General features: G+C 42.1%; 1 pseudogene; it reads left to right on the top strand.

Annotated features, from left to right (window-relative positions):
• The first annotated feature begins 9,117 nt into the window (after positions 1-9,117).
• Positions 9,118-9,383, top strand: LOC127679917 (cytochrome c oxidase subunit 6B1-like; annotated as a pseudogene).
• Positions 9,384-13,214: the final 3,831 nt, after the last annotated feature.

Here is a 13,214-nt window from a genome sequence, read left to right as displayed (position 1 = left end):
CCCACACTATTATTTCACCATCAACCCAATAGAAAAAAAATAAAACTACAGATGTATCTGGCACGTGAGTTGTCTGGCCAGTGTTATTCGCATACCTAACCAAACTCTTGTTCTTAGGATCCCTCTTATAAGCCATAGGAAGTGATTTTGAAAATTAATTTTTGCATAATCATGATGTCAGTAGTCCGGGTGAATTGTTAGTATGGATGCCATATCTTGTAAATTGCAAGGTCGTCAGAGCAGGGTGCTACAATGAAAGTGTGAGAGCCCATTTATTCTAAGCTCTGTGGGTACAGAGCACTGGAGAATGGGAGAGTCAATATGTACAAGACCATGCTTATGAACCAAAGTAGCAAGTTAAACAAAAGAAAAAAAGTTCTTCTGTCCTGGGTGGCCAAGGTGAGGTCAGTATAAATATTGGCTCTGCCGCTGCCAAGTCCATGTTTTGCATGGCGATAATTTAATCAAGATGTGTTGGTGACAAAAGGCTTATCAAACAAAGAATGTTTTAGTACACAGGTAGGCTTGTTCAACAAAAGCAACACCCATCTTCTTTCACAAAGCTACTGTAAAATTCACATCCGGCCTTACAGAATTTCATGCTGCCAGCCAAGACTGTGATGTGAAAATCGACTGTATACTCGACATGTTTGTTATCCATCATAAAAATGTCTGTGCTGCTTTTCTCAGGAATCAGGGATGTTTATTCTTTGTGTTGTAGAAGCAAAATGTACAATCATGAGAACTGAAATCGAGAGTTCCAATACAAACCTAGGAATTCTGCAATGTTTTTGTACACTAAGGACAGGACAAATATTGTCCCATTTTACTCATGAGAAAACTAAAACCTGATTAATTTGAATGTCATGGTTTTCTCTACTTTTTCCAGTAGCTATAATTATCCTGTTTTAAACTGGGTACACAGACATTCAGATCAAACATCTGGAAGGCAAAATTATCAGTTTACCTGTATATTTTACTCAATCATTCAATTGTCAATGGGACTTTTACTATTCCAGTTTCTTCTCAGAGAAGACAGGAAAAAGGATTTCTACAGGAAAAGTAATTTCTACAAAATTACATCCATTGTCAGCTTCCTTAGGTAAGAACCATAATGATCAGGTTTTTCTTACCAGGCAAGTCCAGAAAGGAAAATGTAACCCTGATACTACTGTCTAAAAACTGTGCAGGCAGATGCAGTTTCTCAAGCAGTAAAATAAATATGACATTCACATACTACTTCATGTATACACACACACACACACACAGAGAGAGAGAGAGAGAGAGAGAGAGAGAGAGAGAGAGACAGAGACAGAGACAGAGACGGAGAGACAGAGAGACAGAGAGGCAGAGAGGCAGACAGGCAGAGAGAAAGAGGCAGAGACAGAGGGACAGAGACAGGGACACACACACAGAGAGTTACTCCGACTACACTAATCCAACAAACATTTTTGTCAACAGAACCTGAAAGCCACCAGTGAAATAAATATGAGGACACTGAAGCTCCCTCTAAATGAATGACAGGCACTCAAAGGTGGTGACTTGTCACAGGGCAGTTCACTCTCAGGTCTAGCAAGAGCAGACTCTCTCAAATAGAAATCTAAAAGAAAACCCCATTATACTTCCTAATGAAAATTTCCATTCTTGAAGATTCTCTCTTAAGTAGAACTTTCCAAATGTGTTTAGGTACGCCTGGTGAAATGTGACCTTGATTCCTGTCCACACTCAGCAATTAGTGTGTGTGTGTGTCCGCAGTAGCTCAGCTATCTGGGTTCTTAATCATATGGTCTGCTTTAGCAAAGCCATAGCAGTTTTTGTGTTTTTCTGAACTTCTGCCCATTTGGTGAATTTTAAAACAGTAGCCTGCTTCATTTCTTCTCATGACAGCTGTTTGGTTAGAGGTGGCTTCCATTAGTGACTGCTGCAGAATGTCCTGTGTTTGGGAGCAGGAGGAGCTCTGATTCTTAAAGGACAAAGGTTGTTTTATTTTTTTTTTTAGACACCTACCTCTATGCAGCCAGCACACTGTTCTGATCTCTACTATGCATTCACTTGCACTAACTTGGGAGAAGAGGTCTTGCATGTAGCCAGTCCCACTTTCAACTATCCCATGGAATACTTACTGTCTTCCAAAAGGACAGGGGAACCTGTTGGCAGTGCCTCTGGTCTCTGAGCAAACTCATTATGATATCTCTCCTCTCAGTCCTCAGCCCTCAGCTACCTGAGAGAAAGAGTTGGAGAGCTGCATCTGTCTGAAGCTTGCAGTGAAGGCAATGTCCCAGTCAAGCCACAAATCCATGCTGTGTTGGGGAAGATCGATGGATCAAGGATTCAGGGGCTGCAGGTTAAAAATTAACTCCAAAAAAATTTCTGACTAAGCATATGAGATGGATAAGTTTGTAAATAGACTTATGATTCAGTCTGTGCCTCAAGGACATCTTAGGTGCTATGGGCAAGTTCACAAAGCCTGGCTCTGATAACCCTCTTATATTGTTGTAGACAGAAGAGAGGGCTAAGTTTCTCCTGTGCAGCATGGATGTTTTGATGGTTTTCTGAGCCTGCTGACAACTGTGAGATTCAACAGACACACGGCCGCTCAGCCGCCATGCTAGGGTGGCCTAATTCCAATTACATTTGTTTGAATTTCCAAATATCTTCTCTGACAGAAGAACCCTGATCCATAATCATAATATTGACAAAAACAAAAACAATAACAATCTTTCTGTTTGTCTTGCTTGACATTTGTTCTCCTCAACATCCTTGAGAGGGTGGTGTCAAAAGCTCCGTTTCATTGCAAACCAAGCTGTGGTTTTAATAAGTGACGTGATTTGCTTTTAATTACACAGTGAATTGCTATAGCTCTGGGAAAGCTGTGGCTCTGCATGCAGTGGAGTGAAGCAGGGACAATTCAGTGTTTGGGTCGTCCTGCGTGAGAGCAGGCCCTTTTAAGCAAAGGATCAAAGGAGTTCCATCTCAAACTAGAAGCAGGTGATTAGGCAAGAGGAGGTAGAGAGAGGCTGCTCTCTGGAAAGTGGTCCAGCCATCTGTTGGTCTCATTCTTGACTCCAGCCTTTTCTCTTTTACCGCCTGCTCCTCTCCACCTGAGTTTAACAGAATTAGAAAAGGTCAGAAGTACTTAATGACCTGTCCTAAGAAAGCCTTGCCCAGAAGACCCACATCAATTCTGGTCTACGCTTTGAAGAAATTTGTGCAGAGCACCTTGCTTTTCTGGGCCTGGATTTTCTACTACATTAGAATACTGTTGGCCAGGCATTGGCTCACAGGCCTGGCATTGCAGCCATTGGAAGGCTGAGGCCAGAAAGTGGTGACTTCAAGACTAGCTTAAGCTACATAGAAAGATCATGAAGCATGTTACATTTTGGCAATCAGGGAAGTTGAAATGAAAACGACATTGAGATTTCATGCAACCCCACTCACAATGGCTACCATCCAGAAAACAAATGACCCAAGAAAATAGCTAGTAACAATGTAGAAGAATGAAAGAAAACTTTCACACACTGTTGATGGGATGGAAAATTCCTCAGCCATTTTGGAAGTCACTATGAAGGTTTCTCAAGATACTAAAACTAGATTCTATCTGATGCATTTCTATCACTCCTAGGCATACATGCAAAGGGTTCTGTGAACCTAGAATGGAGGTACCCACAGGGCCGTGCATTCCCCTGTGCTGTTCATAATAGCTAAGAGAACCAGGCTACAGTCCATATCAGATGGATGGCTAATGAAAAGGTGGCATGTATGCAATAAAAAAGGAGAAATAAACAGAAAATTGTGGCATTCACAGGACAGGGTTTGGAACTGGATACCACTATGTTAAAGGATATAAGCCTACCTCAGAAGGACTTAGGTTGTGTGCTTTTTCACAAAAATAGGTATGGAAACAGAAGCAGAGCTATTTGGGGAAAGAAAGTGGAAAACAGAAGAGCAAAGAGAGGACAAAGAGTGAACAAGAGGTAAATGTGATGCAAGGACAGGTGTACATGTACCACAATATTACAGAAGAAATAATGAGATGCAGGGAGTCTGCGAACCTCCTTAGTGGCTATGGGACTGTAAATGCAGAGCAACAAGGAAAGGAAAGAAAGAAAGAAAGTGAAGAGAAAGCAGAGTCCTAATTTGTAGCGTTTGTTGACTTCTATGGCAGAATTTCTCCACCACGGCTCATTTCACAATACCAAGTTGGATCTCAGCAGGCCAGTAAAATGCCTTAGAATGTAGCCATTGGCTCTTACAAGCCAGTGCAACCATTTCTAGCAAACCTCCAGTTAGTCAACGACCAGAGAAGGGCATGCCCCAGGCTGTGTCGTCAGCGGGTAACAGGCATCGTCCAATCCTTCAGCCTCCCTCGCCAGCCAGGGACAGTGCAGCTCTGCGGGACCAACGCAGATGAGATATGGAGAAAGCAAAGAGGTGTGGCTTTAACTTTAGTACACTTACCTGAAGACTCAAAAAGGACCATTGAATGACAGATCAAAATGAAAGTCTAAACTATTCTAAGGATTTTAAAATTTTCCCTCCTCTAGCAATGTGTGCATGTGTGTAAGCTCAATGTATTGTCAAGATGTAAAGACACTCACCTAGGAAGTGCAAATGTCGATACTGTATTCTATAGGATGTAGAAACAGAGTTAATGTTCTGCTCTTTCCCTCCACGTGTTGCTTCGACTTTTATGTTCTCTGTGAACCAGATAAGCTAGGCTGAAAACCTCAGCTGGACACCATGCTTTTACCTTTTCACTTGTGGTAGGTGGAAGCTTTGATTTTCCTTACACCTGCTGGGTAAGTTCTCAACCCCTGTCAGCTTCTGCCCTCCCTGTCCTTTGTGGACCTTTGAGGAATATTTGCAAAGGGCATAATGGCAGATTGCCACTTATTTGGTTCCTGTTTCAATTCAGTAGTGGGGCAATTGACAAGCTTGTGCATTTTACATTTTAACTAATTTTCCCACAAGTTCAAATAATATACTTGCCACCCTTTAGAGGCCTGGGAACTGATCTTATCTGCTTTGTCACAAAATGGCCCCTGCCTGAGTAAATAGGAGGGCCGAATAGTGAGGCAGCGCTTTGCTCCTCAAGTGTAACCTAATTCACTAAGGCAAACAGCATCATGGCTGCCAGATTTAGCAAGTTTAATCTCAAGGTATAAGCCTCTCACCTTCAAAAACACAAAAACAAACAAACAAACACAAACCCTACTGCGATATTGTCCCCGGGGACTACCTTAATCCTTAACAAACAGAGAGAAGTGTTGGTGAGTGCCAGTATTTGGAAATGAACACTTCCCAAGAAGTAAGAGTAGATGAAGGTTCCTGCCTTAATTTCTGTATGATTTGTTGAATTAACTTGGAATTTAATGCTTATTGTCTCTGGAGTTTCTAAGTCCTATGCTGCACAAGTACCCATTTCAGGTTAGCATCCACTATGGGAGGTGAGAATTCGGATCTTTCACCCTTTGCCCCACTTAATCTAGCCACACTGTTCCCCTGTTGGCACAAGATATCTGTATGTTAACTGTGGCTCTCTCAGCTCCCAGTATTTGTATTAACATGATTGCATAAGTGCTGGCCATCATTTATCGGAAGGTGTACTTCCTTTCCGGCATAGTAACTCTAATTTCCAAAGTTTGCTTTCATGTAGGTTTTATAGCATATATTATTAGTTTATCCTCCAATTCTTCCCCAACTCTGAAAATAATCTTCTCGTTGAATATTCTAACAGAGCCAGTACTTATTGAGGGAGCAGCCTAGTGTCTTCTGAAAGGAATGTCTGAGGCTTCTCCTGTCTCAGTCTCCAGTCTCTAGTAGACTCATGTCTAACTTTAAATGTGTCGTGCAGGTCCCAAACTCAGGTCCTCGACTCACAGGGCTGCCTTCCCATACTAGAGAACTTTTAAGTTGAAAAGTATTTATTTTATTGTCTTACTTGTTTGACTGGGTCCAACATGGTTAAAAAACAATTACAAATGCATTGGTGATGCTTGCTTTTCTTCTGGTTTTAAGAATATAGTTATGGTTTGTTTGTTTTTATTATTATTTTTTATATTCTAGAGAGAGAAAAAGGTTAAGGATCTGGGTGCAAGGGAAGCTGTGGAGGAGTTTGGGGAGGGGAAACTAATTGAAATATATTGTATAAAAATTCTATTCCCGTAAGATAAAAGAATGTCTTGAAAAGACTATTACCATTTGATTTTTTATTATTTATATTAAAAACATATCTTTCTGATTTTCTGAAGAATTATAGAGCTTTGCTTAGTGTTCAATGGTATAAAATTGTATGTGGTGTGTTTGTGATAATGTCAGCGTGAGAATGTTATAGTGTCATGTCACAGTGTAATTGTGATTGATAGTGATAATGTCAGCATGAGAACATTATAGGGAAGTGCCATAGTATAATTGTGATAGTGATAATGTCAGCATAGTTTTGTTTCAACCTAAAAGCTTTTTAAATTCTGATATTTATTTTTTTAATTATTTCTGTCATCATTCAACCTCCATTTAATATCTTTCTTTCCTGAATTTGTTTTTTTCTAGATGTTATAGCTTCTGAAATGGTTCCTTTGTTTGCTTTTTGTATCTTCTTTTTTCCCTATATTATTTCTTCAAATTTGCCTTGAAAGATTTCTACTCAGTGTTTTTATTTCAAGCTTCATTGCAAACCTTTTGTGTAATACTTTTACCTTTTGTTATTCCTGTCAAGGCAGCAAGGTCTTCACTGTACTGGTTAGTTTTTTCGAACTTGATGCAAACCTCGGCATATTTGGAGGAAATTTTCATTAAGAAAAAGTACCCCTCTAAGCAAGATTGTGGGGCATTATCTTGATTAATAATCCAATAGGGAGGACCCAGCTCACAGGCAGTGGCAGTTGAGTCCTGTGAGAAAGCAGGCTGACCAGGAAGCAACCTTTCTCCAGGCCTTTGGCTTCAGTTCCTGCTTCCAGGTTCCCCCTTGACTTCCCTGTGTGATGGACTGTTATCTGGAAGTCTAAAGTGAAATAAACCCTTTTATTCCCAAGTTGCTTTTGTTCATAGTCTTTACCATAGCAGTAGAAACATAGCCAGGATGTTCACTGAATCTAGAGCTCACAGATTCAGGAGACTGGCTAACCAATAAGCCACAGACATTGTCCTGTCTCTGCCTCCCTAGTGCTGCAATAATGGGTGTGTGCCAACTTTTAACACAGGTGATAGAGGTCCAAAACTCAAGCCTTGTTTGCAAAAAGCACCTTATCAATTAAGACATTGTCTCTGCTCCTGCTAATAGTGTTGTTGTTGTTGTTGTTGTTGTTGTTGCATTTGTTGTTGCTGCTGCTGTTTTAATTTAGTACAAGAGGGTGTCTTTGGTGAGCTTGTGTCTTGCATGTGCCCGGGTAGCACTGTACTCAGTTCTGGGTTTAAACCTCACTTTATGATGTCTAGTCTGGACATCGTATATGACTTTTCTCATACATTCAGTTTTTTCTCCAACTCACTGTTATCTCTAATTTTTGGAATGTGTAAATCTTGGTAGAATATGCTTCCCCTTTAGTTGTAAAAGCCAGAATGAGGTGATTCATGGGCAAGCATGTGAATGGGAAATTCTTGTCCCTTCTTGCCCCCTTTCTGTGTCAGTTGTCTCCACTGTTATTCTGCATTGTTTTGTGGCTGTCTTATCCTGTGCCAAAAAAGTATGAAGGAGATGAGATGTTTCTCTGACCTTGAAGAACTCACATTTCAGTGGTAAATATATTAAAAACTGTGAGTCAGATGCAATAAGACATGTTTTAGCAGAAAGAAAAAGCCTTATTATTCTATTTTCCATTTTTAGTGTGGTACCCGTGGTCTACTCTGATCAATATTTCTCAAATTTTCAATCTCCTCTTTTATCCTTTTACCATATTGAAAGGCAAGAGGAGACAATATCCTAGAGTCTAGGTCAGTGCTTCTAAACCTTCTTAATGCTACTTCATACTTATAATTTTGCTACTGTGATGAATCATAATGTAATCACATCTGCAATGCTGGATATCTGGTATATGAGTCCAGAAGATGTCATGACCCACAATTTGAGGAACACTGGTTTAGGCCAAGGGGGATTTTAACAAAGAAAAATAATGTTCTTGTACAGATGCTATCAGTCCAAATATGTAGAGCGATTCCCACCTTTGTGATTTCCAGACAGATAACTTTGAAAAACTTTGGTTTTTCTTGGGTTGACAACCCCCAAAGATGAAGGACAGAAGAGGAAGACTGGCTGAGATGTCCTGCAGCCATTCTTGTGCTGGTGCATGGACATGGCACTTCTTATAATCCCCATTCGGTTCCTTGAAACCTACAGAGGAGTAGACTGAGAAGTCCATTTTCTTTTTACCAGATCACATTGTTAGAGATGCACAGAACTGTGATTCAAATTCTACGGAGAGGTCTCATCTTTTTAATAAAAGCTCTTCCAGTTGAACATATCCTGTTACCCACTTGTACATTCATGAGCAGTGGACAACACACTGCTGTGCAATCTCGGAAAGCTTCTTTCCTTTAGAGAAGTGGACTGGGAGAGAAACTCCATTGATTGTTCTATTTTCAATAGGGCTTACTTGGTGGTACCGGTCAGAGGGATAATGACAAGTCCTAGCCTCAAAGACATCCTAAGTGGTAGGAATATGATTTAGAAACATCTAGCTTTGAGGAATGTGTTGCCTGTGCCATGTTTTTTTTTAGCTGGTTTGCTATTTCAACATAAGGCTAGTAACCTTCCCATTCAGTGTGTACTTGCCAGTAGCCAGTCAGTGGTGCTCTGAGGGAAAGCCAATTGCAGATGAGAAGGCAACCTGTTCACACAGTGTCATCTTTATGTCCTTTACTCACCCCCATGGGCAGACTGAGAAGTCGACAGGGGATTCTGTATTACTCAGGCTCCTCTAAAGGAACGGAACTATAGGGACACACATACACACACACACACACACACACACACACACACACACAGAGAGAGAGAGAGAGAGAGAGAGAGAGAGAGAGAGAGAGAGAGAGAGAGAGAGAGATTAGAAAGAAGGGTTAGGGTCTGACATTGGTGTCTTTGCTAGGGGTCACATTGAAGCAACACTGCTCCAGGACAGCCTTTAGGAGTCAGGATGGCTGAAGACATCAAGACTAAAATCAAGAACTACAAAACAGTCCCCTTTGACAGCTGCTTCCCAAACTAGAACCAGACTAAGAACTGCTGGGAGAACTACCTGGACTTCCACCACTATGAAAAGGCAATGACAGCCAAGAGGCATGATGTCTCAGTGTGTGAGTGGTACTGGTGCATGTACAAGTCCCTCTGCCCATCATGGGTCTCAGCCTGGGATGACTGCATAGCTGAATGCACATTTCCTGGGAAGATCTGACCTAGTGCTGCTTACCTCTCCTCTGTTCTTTGCCTTTCTACCAGGATAGAAGGAGAGAAAAGGGGGATCTTGGTATATTATGGTCCCTACCCTGGTTCCCTGAATCATGATGCAACTACTAATGAAAACTCACTGGAAAAGTTGAAAGAAAGAAAGAAAGAAAGAAAGAAAGAAAGAAAGAAAGAAAGAAAGAAAGAAAGAAAGAAAGAAAGAGTTAGATTGCCCCACACAATATGGTAGTCCAATAATGAGGACCTTGCACTGTAGATGCAGGGAATCTGATTGCTGTTCCATCCATGACGTTGATGTTTCAACAGGCTCAATCTAGTACAGGGCCTGAAGAACTGCTGGATGTTGCTACTGAGGTCTAGTCTATATTGGATGCCTGAAGAAAGCTGGTTCTAATATCAGCAAAGGAATGCTAGACAGATGACCTTGGCAGTGACAGTGAGGACAAGCAGGTAAAGGACACTAGTTCTGTCTCCTTTGATCTGGGCTGCCACTGGAAGGTGCCATATTTCAGGTGGATCTTTCCAATTCAAGTGATCTGATCAAGAAAATCTCTCCGAGGAGTGCCTAGTAGGTTGCATTTTAGTTAATTCCTGATCCAGTCCAGTTGACAGTCAAGATTAATCATCATAGGTCCAGAAGGGGACAGGCACAGTCTTTTGGAGGCTGGATGTGGTAACTCAAAATTCCTAACTCCTAAATTTTACCTCTAAAGTTTCCTTGCTCTTCATAGAAAAAAAAATGTTGCCTCAAAATGTAGCAGGAGTGGGGCTGAGGATACAGCTCATTTGATAAGACTTTTTGCCTAGCTTGCAAAAGCAGTGTAAGATGGTAAATGCATATAACCTCAACACATGAGGGTTGGGCTTTAGAAGGTTTGGAAGTTAAAGGTCACCATCAGCTACATTGGAAGTTCAAGATCATCTTTGTATATGTGACATGCCTCCTTGTTCCTACACACACAGTGACACACACAGTGACACACACACACACAACCACAGAGACAGGGAAGGAGAGAAAGAGGGAGCATAGGGGACTGCCTTGTTTCTCTTGTCTTTGCCATCAACTTTACATTTGTTGATATTTCTTACTCTGAGTCCTTAATTTCATTGTTATTGAACACATGCTTTTTCCAGCTTCTGTGCTAAGTCCTCTGTGGATCATTAGTGATCTTTATCGTTTAGTGATTTGATCTTTCTTTATTATTATCTGTGTCACAGAAGAGGAAGCAGATTTAGAGAAGTGGCTTTACTTGTTCAAGGTAAATAATAACTGGTTATCTTCGATAGTGGAACACAGGCATTGCGTTTCGAAGTCAGGAACTTACATGATTCTGTTTCTTTTGAGCATTTGGAGCATCCTCCAGGCTGGCCTTCTGTTCTTCACAGGACTCAGTATTTCATGGTAACCTCCACAAATCTTCAAGTTTGACTAAGTGGGTTTAAATACAATATAAATGTAAACGTCATCTTGAAATTGTGAGACTCCAACTACAAGAGTGACATGAGTCAAGCAGACGGCATTAGTTGTAATCATGTGTGATGTCCTGAAAAATAAGTCACTTGGGTTTCCAGGGATTGAGGGGACACGCTGTGTTTAGTGTTTAACTTGATTCTGTTGCCACTGAACTCATGAAGTCCAGTGCTTGTTTTCAACTCCAGTGTCAAGATCTGACTGTTGTGTCAGCTCTGTGTCTCAGCCCTTGTCCATTTCTGTCTGTGCCCCAGCACATAGTCCGGGATGGGGAGTTTCTTACTGCACCCTAGGTCCGCACTGTATTCTCAGCATCTAGGAACCATTTGTCACTGCTTCCTCTGAGAAAAACCTTTGGTTCTTGACTTATCTGTATGTCTTACACACATTTCTAGACTGCACATTGTTGCTCTGGTTTTTGTTCTAATTAACTGTGAATGCCTCAAGGTCAGAAACAGAGTGAAATGCACATTTTTATCCCTATCTTGTAAGTTCAGAGAGGGAAAGTAACTTGTCTCTCAGGATCCAGATGTTGTACTCCTGAGGGGGGAAGACACAGGGGCATCATTTCTACAGTGCATTGTACCTGTTTGAGGCTGTTCTGCTCTGTGACACTTTGGTGGATTTCTTTGATTGTCCATTTCTTTTGGTGACCCAGCACCTTGAGGACAAGTCTCAAACATGCCTGGCTCTCACTGTTCTGCTGGCAATGTTGAGTGGGGGACCTTGGACTTGTCATTCCCTGTCCCTGAGCCTCACTTTACTCATCTGAGATGTGAGCATGTTGGGCCAGATGGCATCCAGCCTCCTCCTTTGATTTCACTCGTGGTGTACATGTGGCTCACATCTCCTCGTTGACCTTGGCACATCAGCAGCCAAACATCGCCAAATGATCCGACTGAACTGAGTTGTGGAAATGGGCTGAGGAAGGATGGTTCTTTCACATGGGCGTCTGTGCGGGGCAGGCACGATCACCAGATGAAAGTGGCTTCAAGATATAATAGCAATGTATCAGAGAATGCCAGGCAGGCCAGCACTTAAGCCCTCCCTGAAAACAACTCCACGGGATCAGAGGCCTTCCTGACACACTGTGACAATAGGCCAGGTCTAGGGCATGACACTGTGGGAAGGCAAACCAGAGTGAGACCCAGGGCTTTTGAGGGTGGTGATGCCCAGACATGTGGAAAACTGATGCCAGGCTCTGCCACTTCTCAGTTTCTATGACACAGAACAGTAATATTTCCCTCAAGAGAGACTATGTCACTCACAAAGCTGGTGTTTTGTCCTAGGCAGGCCACACTAGAGCTCTGGCCCTCCACCTAATGTCTTCCATAGCCATAGGCACCAATAAGAATCCCAACACTAGACTATCCTTCTTACCACTGCCCAGAAACAGGGAGACGCAGGTAGAAAGGCTCTGTGTGTCCTCGGTGCATCTCAGGAGCTACATCAAAAGCCCAGGCATCTCCTGGCTCCTTTTCCAGGTCAACTTCACCTTAGGCTTCAATGCCTAGATAGGGAGCTGCCTCTTTCAGGTCACAGTCCCTGACTTCCTGTGGTCTAGGCTGAGCCAGAAGCTTCCTTTTCCCTTAGTTCCCACACTTCCCTAAATCTGAGCATGTAGAAGGAAAAAGAAACCCATTTTCCCCTTTCACTCACCCATGCACAATTAAACCAACACCTCAACACCTTCAAGAGCTTATTCTCTGAGAGATGCAAAATATATTGGGGAATCAAAAGAAAAGAAAGGCCAACAAAGTGGCTCGGTGGGAAGGGATTCTTATGGGCAGGACTGACAACTGGTGTTTGATTCCAGATCCTTCAAAGTGGCAAGAAAGAATGGAGGCCCAAGAGCTGTCCTCTCATCTCTGTGTATGTGCTGTGATGAGTGAGCACACACACACACACACACACACACACACACACACACACACACAGAGAGAGAGAGAGAGAGAGAGAGAGAGAGAGAGACAGAGACAGAGACAGAGACAGAGACAGAGACAGAGATAGAGAAGGTGAGAGAGAGACGGAGTGAGAAAGCCCCTAGTGTCAAAGCATACACAGTCTAGTAAGAGAGTTAGCCAAATCATCATCTAATATGTGAAAACTTAAAGCAAGTGCCTTAAAGCTCGCTGTACTCAATAGCAAAGATCATAAGCATAGCAAACTCTTTAGAGAGACAGTAATGGGGCCTGAGAGACAGGAAGAGTCACAGACAAAGACAGTTAAGGAAGATCGCCTGTGCCTTACTAATGCCACATCACTAGCTGATTGTCAGGCCTCAGACTTGGTGACAACATACACATGCAGGTGCCTGTACCTGAAGCTGCATTTACTCAAAGTTGGCTG

This window comes from Apodemus sylvaticus, chromosome 3, assembly GCF_947179515.1.
Source record: "Apodemus sylvaticus chromosome 3, mApoSyl1.1, whole genome shotgun sequence".
Taxonomy (NCBI): domain Eukaryota; kingdom Metazoa; phylum Chordata; class Mammalia; order Rodentia; family Muridae; genus Apodemus; species Apodemus sylvaticus.
The sequence above is the reverse complement of the archived record's forward strand: the minus strand, read 5'-3'. Positions and strand labels throughout refer to the sequence as shown.